Below are 10,910 nucleotides of genomic sequence, written 5' to 3'. Positions count from 1 at the left end.
CTCCATTCTGCATTGGCGGGTCATCTTTACTTTTGTTTGTCTGTGGAGAAAGACAAACCGAATAGATTTAAATGTCATTTCTGCATGGATACGGCATATACAATAACCTGCTACAATTACACTGCTTAGGCACTCAGACACAAACAATTGTCTAAAATGTGTTTGTGAATGCTATTAATTAATTAATTCATTAATTAATTAATTAATTAATTAATTAATTAATTCATTCGTTAATTAATTAATTAATTAATTAATTAATTAATTAATTAATTAATTAATTCATCTTCCTAACCGCTTGATCCTCACTAGGGTCGCGGGGGGTGCTGGAGCCTATCCCAGCTGTCTCCGGGCAGTAGGCGGGTGTAGTTTTGATATGAAGAGACCAGTCCTGATGAGCTTGAAAGTGGTTTTTACTCAGCAGCACCAAGAACGTGTTACAGGCTTCCTCGTGTTGCTAATCAACAACCGAGCTCCCGCGACACCTTGTGGACGGGTGGCATAACAGCGGGTTAGAATGGCTGAGTAATTGGGACGTTATACAAAATAAACAGATCTACATCCCTCCTTTTAAATCTTTTTTTCTTTTTTTTTTTAAACACACATGAAGGCTAATAAGTGGCTGATTCAAATTAGCAACAGTTTCAGGAACAGAAAATTAATCTCATTCAAAATATTTACGATTCGGTTTTGATACTTGACAGTTTTGGTGGCTATTGCGTTTGGCTTGAGTAACTTCTTGCAGACAGGTAAAGTTGACCGTGTTCTTCTCGAAAACAGTCTCTGAGCTGGAGATCCAAGGATACTGTCTCTGGGTGTATTTCGCAGATATAATAGATTTAGGTAGAAATCGGTTCCATCTCTCCTTGTTGTTTCCAGTAGTCTTTTCGCACTACGAACAGCTCTCTCGCTGAGACTATTTGACGGAGGGAATTCAGGGCTGCTCGTAACGTGTTCAAACTCCCATGACTCAGAAGAATCACGAAAGCTTTGACTGGTGAACTGAGTCCCAGTGTCAGAATATAGTTTCTGAGGTATTCCGTGCACTGCAAACTGGCGTTTGAGTTTCTTGATGACACACATCGATGTCATGTTTTCCAGCTTGTCCACTTCGAACCATCCGGAGTAGGAATCCACGAGTACGAGGTAGTTATTGTTGTCCCATTCGAATAGGTCTGTAGCTGTGGTGGACCATGGTAGATCTGGAACTTTGTGTAGTCTCAGTGGTTGCTTTTGTTGGTGAGGCTTGAGGCTGTTGCAAACACTGCATGACTTTACTTGGTCCTCTATGTCAGAGTTGATTGTGAGCCAGAAAACAGTGTCTCTCGCCCTTCTTTTCATAGACTCCATGCCTGGATGTCCTTTGTGTAGTTCCTGCAAGTACACTTCCTGTAGAACAGCTGGAACAACGGCTCTGTTATTTTTCATAACAATCTCGTTTTCAACAGTCAGTTCTTCTCGAAAGCTAAAGAATGGTTTGATCGCTTCAGGTACACAGCTTACCCGTGTGGGCCAACTTTGTAGGATGTAGCGCGTCAGTGTCTGAAGAACTGGGTCTGTCTTTGTGTGTCCTGCCAGCTCTTGTCGACGTTTGGGTGAAATAAGTTGGAGCGTCATGACTTCAAAATCGCGCTGCTCCTCTTTTGATGGGGGAGTGTTCAGCCTTGGTGTGCGAGAAAGTGTGTCCGCAATGTAGAGATGTTTACCCTTCTTGTAAACGAGTGTTAGGTTGAACTTCTGTAGTCTGAGCATCATTCTTTGCAATCGCGCTGGGATCGTGTGAAAGGGCTTGTTGTGGATGGTGACCAATGGTTGGTGGTCGGTTTCAATCAACACTGGTTTTCCGTAGATGTAATCATAGAACTTGTAACATGCAAACACAACAGCGAGAAGCTCTTTCTCGATCTGCGCATACTTCTTCTCCGTCTCCGTCAAAGTTCGTGATGCAAAGTCAACTGGTTTGTCATCTTGTAGGCATGCAGCTCCCAGGCCGTACTGAGATGCATCGCAGGTGAGGGTCACTGCCTTCTTTATGTCATAGTACTGAAGCACTGGTGGGCTTGTGATGCACGCTTTGATTCTGATGAACGCCTCTTGTTGATGATGCGTCCAGCACCATACAATGTCTTTGTGAAGCAGCTGGCGCAATGGCGCTGACAGTTCACTCAAGTTTGGAATGAACTTCCCTAGATAGTTAATCATTCCTAGGAACCGCTGAAGAGAAACCTTGTCTTCAGGTGGAGGCATATCTTTACTCGCCGCAATTTTCGATGGGTCAGCTTTCAGTCCTTTGTCTGTGAAAACATGTCCAACATAACCCGCCTCTTTCAATCTGAATTTGCATTTCTTGTGATTTAGCCTGAGTTTGACTTGTCTTGCACGATCTAGGACTTTCCTGAGGTTGCGGTCATGCTCTTCAATCCCTTTTCCTCCGACAAGGATATCATCGACAATCACTGCACATGGATAACCTGTAAAGATTTGTTCCATGGCCTTTTGAAAAACTTCGGAAGCTGTGTTAATCCCAAATGGCATTCTCAGAAATTTGAATCTACCAAAAGGTGTGGCAAATGTTGTGAGCAGGGACGAGGCATGATCTAGCTTTATTTGCCAAAATGAACTCTTCGCGTCCAAGACAGAAAATACGGTTGCCTCGGGCATTTGTGCTGCAAGCTCTTCAACTGTACGCATGGGATGGTGTGGTCTCATTAACGACTTGTTTAACTCCCTCGGATCGATGCATAGACGCACATCGTCACCCTCTTTCTTATGAGTGGCTACCATGTTCGACACCCATTCAGTAGGTACGTCAACTGGTTAGATCACACCAAGTTTTTGCATTCTTCGGAGTTCACTTTTCACCTTCTGTTGCATTGGCACTGGAACGTGTCGTGGGGAGTTGATGACTGGGACTGCATCAGATGCGAGCTTCATCGAGTAGGTCACTGGTAATTCCCCAAGCTCATCTTTGAATAGATCTTTGTACTTTTTAAATACTTTCTCCTCAAAGCTTTCATTTGGAATCGCATCAATGTGAAAAACTTCTTTGCTGAAACTAACTAGTTTCATATTCACGCTGTCCTTGAGTCCCACGATTGACTGCACATTTTGTTTCACAACTTGGAAAATTAGGTCATAGCTCTTTTCTCCTAATTTGCATTTGAGAGTAATCGTGCCTGCAGACTTGATCTTTGTTCCTCCAAAAGCGATTAGATTGATCTGCTTGTCTTGTGGCTGTATTTTCTCATGCTGAAACATGTCCTTGCAGGTGTTCAGAGAAATCACGTTACACTTCGCACCCATGTCCACTTTGAGCTTTAGCATCTTCTCTCCGACTGCAACAGAACAATAGCCTTCTTTCTTGTGACTATTCTCGCCCTCCAGTGTTAGGTGCTCGATAGTGAATGTTTCATCACTGTCTGAATCATCAGTTGATATTTGATTTACTTGTCTGCCTCTTGCGTGTGCTTTTGCGAACCTGCACTGGCTCTTGAAGTGTTTTGGCTTCTTGCATGTGTGACATTGTTGTCCAAAAGCTGGGCACTGGTCAAGTTTGGCTACGTGTGAACCACCGCAATTTCTGCAATTTGAGATTTCAGTCGCTATTTTCTCTTGTTTCTTTTTGAAGTTGTGAGTCTTTTTAAATGTGTGGCTGCGCTTTATTTGTACAGCGTCCACACTTGTTGATGCCACGTGTTTTGGAGCAGCTAGCATTTTGCTACGTTGGTCAGTGAGCTGGTTTATTTGACAAATGCGCACTGCTTTGGCAAGTGTCAGCTCAGTTTCTTTGAGAAGTGAACGTCTGATGCTATCACTGTTAATTCCACACACTAATCGGTCTCGGATTAGCTCATCTTGCAATGCTCCAAAATTACACGTTTTTGCCATGTTGCGTAATGTAGTCACATAAGCTTCAATCGTTTCTCCTGGCTTTTGATGTCTCACGTTGAAACCGTGCCTCTCCATTATGATATTTGTTTCTGGGTTGCATATTTCTTTGAACTTCCTTTTCAAACATGTCGGATCTTCCCGTGACTCCGCTGCGGTTATTTCCACGCCTTGGTCTGACACCTGCTGGGTCGTATGTGAACGATCTCTCTCTTTCAATGGCCTCCGGTCCCGCCAGATTTAGGAGTATATGTAGGCCTTTGTTTTAGCATTTTTGTCACTGTGTGCTGCGGCTATGAATATATCATATTCTTGCTCGAACTTACGCCAGTTTTCAGCGACATTGCTGTCGAAGATGAGAAGATCAGGCCGCCGAAATCCGTCCGCCATCGCTGCCTTTTCACGAAGGTAAAATCTCGTCCTTTTTGCTCACCACCAGCACAGACTGTCTCCGTGGACCCTGCAGACTTTTTGAAGGATTTTTTAGGATATTAAGAGACCAGTCCTGATGAGCTTGAAAGTGGTTTTTACTCAGCAGCACCAAGAACGTGTTACAGGCTTCCTCGTGTTGCTAATCAACAACCGAGCTCCCGCGACACCTTGTGGACGGGTGGCATAACAGCGGGTTAGAATGGCTGAGTAATTGGGACGTTATACAAAATAATAAACAGATCTACAGCGGGGGACACCCTGAATCGGTTGCCAGCCAATCGCAGGGCACACAGAGACGAATATCCATTCGTACTCACATTCACACCTAGGGACAATTTAGAGTGTTCAATCAGTCTGCCATGCATATTTTTGGAATTGCATTCATTAATTTATTCTCTTCATGAAAGCTCAGCAGGGCCTGGATAGTACTTGGATGGGAGACTCCCTGGGATTACCAGATGCTGTAAGATTTTGCACACATTAACACTCTTTCACGTTATTTCGTGCTTTCATTTCTCATTATTTTCACCTCAGCCTTAACTTGGAGACCCACACCATTTAGCTGACATTTTAAAGTCTCTTGTCTATTTTTTGCACCTCCACTGGAAAAGTAAACTTTCCCAACAGACATCAAGTACAGTACTGCAGCTGCGTGCTCGTAGCAAAGCTGATGCGAGCCTGACAGGCTGAGAGCTCAAAACGCCAAGAGTGCGCGCCCCTCGTCAGTGGAAAAGGGGAGGAGGGAACAAATCGCAACAAATTTGCCCATTCTCCAGACCTGGAGGCGCTTGTAAACTATAAAGAGGGAAATTTTGACCATGACCTTCGCTTACGGCCATACTACCCTGAGAACGCCAGATCTCGTCCGATCTCGGAAGCTAAGCAGGGTCGGGGCTGGTTAGTACTTGGATGGGAGACCGTCTGGGAATACCAGGTGCTGTAAGCTTTAGCACCCACCTCCAATTCACTACACCAATCAACTCCCCTTTACTATTAATTATCGCTTTCATTTCTCATTCAACTTTCACTTCTGCTACGGGTTGAAATCGTTTCCGTAACATTGATCTGACTGAGCAACGTCTTGTTGTAATACTATTATTTGCCAGAAGAGGGAGCCCGCTGCACGAAAATCGATCATGATCGCACTTGGATAGGAAGCAGCCTGGGATTTCCGCCTGCTGGATGCTTTTGCACCTCCACTGGAAAAGCAAACTTTTACAACAGACATCAAGTACCGCTGAGAGCTCAAAACACCAAGAGTGCGCACCCCTCGTCCGTGGAAAAAGGGATGAGGGAAAGAAATGCAACAAATTAGCCGCCCATCCCCCACCGACAAAATACATGTTGAAGTGTGTGCATAAGTCCTTTGGTTTAGGCGTGACACTCAATTTGAGTTTCTATTGCTTTTAATGCATTTTCAGGCCGAGTAGAGCACATTTTCTGAGTTTGAATGTATCTTCATAGGAATGAGTTGTGTGGCCAAATTAATGCTCATTTAGGCTTCAGGGGGTCAACCTGAACTAAATACATGTTGAAATGTGTGCATAAGGCCTTTGGTTAAGGTGTGACACTCAATTTGAGTTTTTATTGCTTTAAATACATTTTCAGGCCGAGTTGAGCATGTTTTCTGAGTTTGAATGTATCTTCATAGGAATGAGTTGTGTGATCAAATGAAAGGTGATTTAGGCTCAGGAGGTCATCCTGAACTAAATACATGTTGAAATGTCTGCATAGGTCCTTTGGTTTAGGCGTGACACTCATTTTGAGTTTTTATTGAGTTAAATGCATTTTCAGGCCGAGTTGAGCACGTTTTCTGAGTTTGAATGTATCTTCATAGGAATGAGTTGTGTGATCAAATTAATGGTGATTTAGGCTTCAGGGGGGGTCATCCTGAACAAAATACATGTTAAAGTGTGTGCATAAGTTCTTATAAGTTTTTATTACTTTAAATGCATTTTCAGGCTGAGTTGAGCACGTTTTCTGAGTTTGAATGTATCTTCATAGGAATGAGTTCCATCCATCCATCTATCATCTACCGCTTATCCGGGGCCGGGTCACGGGGGCAACAGCTTTAGCAGGGAAGCCCAGACTTCCCTCTCCCTAGCTACTTCTTCCAGCTCTCCCCGGGGGATCCCGAGTCGTTCCCAGGCAAGCTGGGTGACATAGTCTCTCCAGCGTGTCCTGGGTCTTCCTCGGGGTCTCCTCCCGGTGGGACATGACCGGAACACCTCACCGGGGAGGCGCTCAGGAGGCATCCGAATCAGATGCCCAAGCCACCTCATCTGGCTCCTCTCGATGTGGAGGAGAAGCGGCTCGACTCTGAGCCCCTCCCGGATGACTGAGCTTCTCACCTTATCTCTAAGGGAGAGCCCGGACACCCTGCGGAGAAACTCATTTCAGCCGCTTGTATCCGGGATCTCGTTATTTCGGTCACGACCCATAGCTCGTGACCATAGGTGAGGGTTGGGACGTGGATCGACCGGTAAATTGAGAGCTTCGCCTTTTGGCTCAGCTCCTTCTTCACCACGACAGACCGATACAACGTCCGCATCACAGCAGACGCTGCACCGATCTGCCTGTCGATCTCCCGCTCCCTCCTACCCCCACTCGTGAACAAGACCCCAAGATACTTGAACTCCTCCACTTGGGGTAAGATCTCCTCCCCGACCCGGAGGGGGCACTCCACCCTTTTCCGACTGAGGACCATGGTTTCAGATTTGGAGGTGCTGATTTTCATCCCAACCGCTTCACACTCGGCTGCGAAACGCTCCAGTGAGAGTTGGAGAGCCCCGTTTGAAGGAGCCAACAGCACCACATCATCTGCAAAAAGCAGGGATGCAATACTGAGGCCCCCAAAACGGACCCCCTCAACGCTTCGGCTGCGCCTAGAAATTCTGTCCATAAAGGTTATGAACAGAATCGGCGACAAAGGGCAGCCTTGGCGGAGTCCTACCTCCACTGGAAACGATTCCGACTTACTGCCGGCAATGCGAACCAAACTCTGACATCGGTGGTATAGTGACCGAACAGCCCGTATCAGGGGGTTCGGTACCCCATACCCACGAAGCACCCCCCGCAGAACTCCCCGAGGGACACGGTCAAACGCCTTCTCCAAGTCCACAAAACACATGTAGACTGGTTGGGCGAATTCCCACATACCCTCAAGGACCCTGCTAAGGGTGTAGAGCTGCTCCACTGTTCCACGGCCGGGACGAAAACCACACTGCTCCTCCTCAATCTGAGGCTCGACTTCCTGACGGACCCTCCTCTCCAGCACCCCTGAATAGACTTTACCAGGGAGGCTGAGGAGTGTGATCCCTCTGTAGTTGGAACACACCCTCCGGTCCCCCTTTTTAAAAAGAGGGACTACCCGGTCTGCCAATCCAGAGGCACTCTCCTTGTTGACCACGCGATGTTGCAGAGGCGTGTCAACCAGGACGGCCCCACAACATCCAGAGCCTTGAGGAACTCCGGGCGGATCTCATCCACCCCTGGGGCTTTGCCACCGAGGAGCTTTTTAACCACATCGGTGACTTCAACCACAGTGATAGGAGAACCCACCTCAGAGTCCCCAGGCTCTGCTTCCTCCAAGGAAGGCGTGTTGGTGGAGTTGAGGAGGTCTTCGAAGTACTCTGCCCACCGGTTCACAACGTCCCGAGTCGAAGTTAGCAGCGCCCCATCCCCACTGTACACAGTGTTAGTGGTGCACTGCTTCCCCCTCCTGAGACGTCGGATGGTGGACCAGAATTTCCTCGAAGCCGTCCGGAAGTCGGCTTCCATGGCCTCACCGAACTCCTCCCACGCTCGGGTTTTTGCCTCGGCGACCACCGAAGCCGCGGTCCGCTTGGCCAGTCGATACCCGTCAGCTGCCTCTGGGGTCCCACAGGCCATAAAGGCTCGATAGGACTCCTTCTTCAGCTTGACGGCATCCCTTACTGCTGGTGTCCACCAGCGAGTACGGGGATTGCCGCCACGACAGGCACCAACCACCTTACGGCCACAACTCAGATTGGCCGCTTCAACAATAGAGGCACGGAACCTGGTCCACTCGGACTCAATGTCCCCCGTCTCCCCCGGAACATGGGAAAAGCTCTGTCGGAGGTGGGAGTTGAAACTCCTTCTGACAGGGGATTCCGCCAGACGCTCCCAACAAACCCTCACTATACGTTTGGGTCTGCCAGGACGGACCGGCATCTTCCCCCACCATCGGAGCCTACTCACCACCAGGTGGTGATCAGTTGACAGCTCCGCCCCGCTCTTCACCCGAGTGTCCAGAACATGCGGCCGCAAATCCGATGATACAACTACAAAGTCGATCATCGAACTGCGGCCTAGGGTGTCCTGGTGCCAAGTGCACATATGGACACCCTTATGTTTGAACAAGGTGTTCGTTATGGACAATCCGTGACGAGCACAGAAGTCCAATAACAAAACACCACTCGGGTTTTGATCAGGGGGGCCGTTCCTCCCAATCACGCCCCTCCAGATATCACTGTCATTGCCCACGTGAGCATTGAAGTCCCCCAGCAGAACAATGGAGTCCCCAGCAGGAGTACTCTCCAGCACACCCTCCAAGGACTCCAAAAAGGGTGGGTATGCTGAGCTGCTGTTTGGTGCATATGCACAAACAACAGTCAGGACCCGTCCACCCACCCGAAGGCGGAGGGAGGCAACCCTCTCGTCTACCGGTGTGAACCCCAATGTACAGGCACTGAGCCGGGGGGCAATGAGTATGCCCACACCTGCTCTGCGCCTCTCACCGTGAGCAACTCCAGAGTGGAAGAGAGTCCAACCCTTCTCGAGAGAACTGGTACCAGAACCCAGGCTGTGTGTGGAGGCAAGTCCAACTATATCCAGTCGGAAATTCTCTGCCTCACACACCAGCTCGGGCTCCTTCCCTGCCAGAGAGGTGACATTCCATGTCCCAAGAGCTAGCTTCTGCAGCCGTGGATCGGACCGCCAGGGTCCCCGCCTTTGGCTGCCGCCCAGCTCACATTGCACCCGACCCCTTTGGCCCCTCTCATGGGTGGTGAGCCCATGGGAAGGGGGACCCACGTTGCCTCTTCGGGCTGTGCCCGGCCGGGCCCCATGGGTGTAAGCCCGGCCACCAGGCGCCTGCCAACGAGCCCCACCTCCAGGCCTTGCTCCAGAGGGGGGCCCCGGTGACCCGCGCAAGGGAAACCTAGATCCATTTATTTTTATCATCATTGGGGTCTTTTGAGCCGTGCTTTGTCTGGCCCCTCATCTAGAACCTGTTTGCCATGGGTGACCCTGCCAGGGGCATAAAGCCCCAGACAACTTAGCTTCTAGGATCATTGGGACACACAAACCCCTCCACCACGGTAAGGTGACGACTCACGGAGGGGAGGAATGAGTTGTGTGATCAAATTAATGGTGATTTAGGCTTCAGACATCTTTTGAAAACCTTCTCCACTCGGCCTGAAAATGCATTTAAAGCACTAAAAACTCAAATTGAGTATCACGCCTAAACCAAAGGACTTATGCACACACTTCAACATGTATTTTGTTCAGGATGACCCCCTGAAGCCTAAATCACCATTACTTTGACCACATAACTCATTCCTATGAAGATACTTTCAAACTCAGAAAACGTGCTCAGCTCGGCTTGAAAATGCATTTAAAGCAATAAAAACAAAAATTGAGAGTCACAGCTAAACCAAAGGACTTGTGCACACACTTCAACACATATTTTGTTCAGGATGACCCCCTGAAGCCTAAGTGAGCAATAATTTCACCAAACAACTCATTCCTATGAATATACATTCAAACTCAGAAAATGTTCTCAGCTCGGCCTGAAAATGCATTTAAAGCAATAGAAACTCAAATTGAGTGTCACGCCTAAACCAAAGGACTCATGCACACATTTCAACATGTATTTTATTCAGGATGACCCCCTGAAGCCTAAATCACCATTAATTTGACCACACAACTCATTCCTATGAAGATACTTTCAAACTCAGAAAACGTGCTCAACTCGGCCTGAAAAAGCATTTAAAGCAATAAAAACTCAAATTGAGTGCCACGCCTAAACCTAAGGACGTATGCACACACTTCAACGTGTATTTGGTTCAGGATGACCCCCTGAAGCCTAAATCACCATTAATTTGATCACACAACTCATTCCTATGAAGATACATTCAAACTCAGAAAACGTGCTCAACTCGGCCTGAAAATACATTTAAAGCAATAAAATCTCAAATTGAGTGTCACGCCTAAACCAAAGGACTTATGCACACACTTCAACATGTATTTTGTTCAGGATGACCCCCTGAAGCCTAAATCACGATTACTTTGACCACATAACTCATTCCTAAACCAAAGGACTTATGCACACACTTCAACATGTATTTTGTTCAGGATGACCCCCTGAAGCCTAAATCACCATTACTTTGACCACATAACTCATTCCTATGAAGATACTTTCAATTTGATTAATTTGATCACACAACTCATTCCTATGAAGATACATTCAAACTCAGAAAACATGCTCAACTCGGCCTGAAAATGCATTTAAAGCAATAAAAACTCAAATTGAGTGTCACGCCTAAACCAAAGGACTTATGCACACACTT

General features: G+C 47.4%; 1 non-coding gene across 1 annotated transcript; it reads left to right on the top strand.

Annotated features, from left to right (window-relative positions):
* Positions 1-5,144: 5,144 nt before the first annotated feature.
* On the top strand, positions 5,145-5,263 carry LOC127605216 (5S ribosomal RNA). The gene has a single exon (XR_007963546.1). It is a non-coding gene; the product is annotated as a 5S ribosomal RNA (ribosomal RNA).
* The last annotated feature ends 5,647 nt before the right edge of the window (positions 5,264-10,910 follow it).

Source organism: Hippocampus zosterae, chromosome 7 (assembly GCF_025434085.1).
Source record: "Hippocampus zosterae strain Florida chromosome 7, ASM2543408v3, whole genome shotgun sequence".
Classification (NCBI taxonomy): domain Eukaryota; kingdom Metazoa; phylum Chordata; class Actinopteri; order Syngnathiformes; family Syngnathidae; genus Hippocampus; species Hippocampus zosterae.
This window is presented reverse-complemented; position numbering and strand designations above follow the sequence as displayed.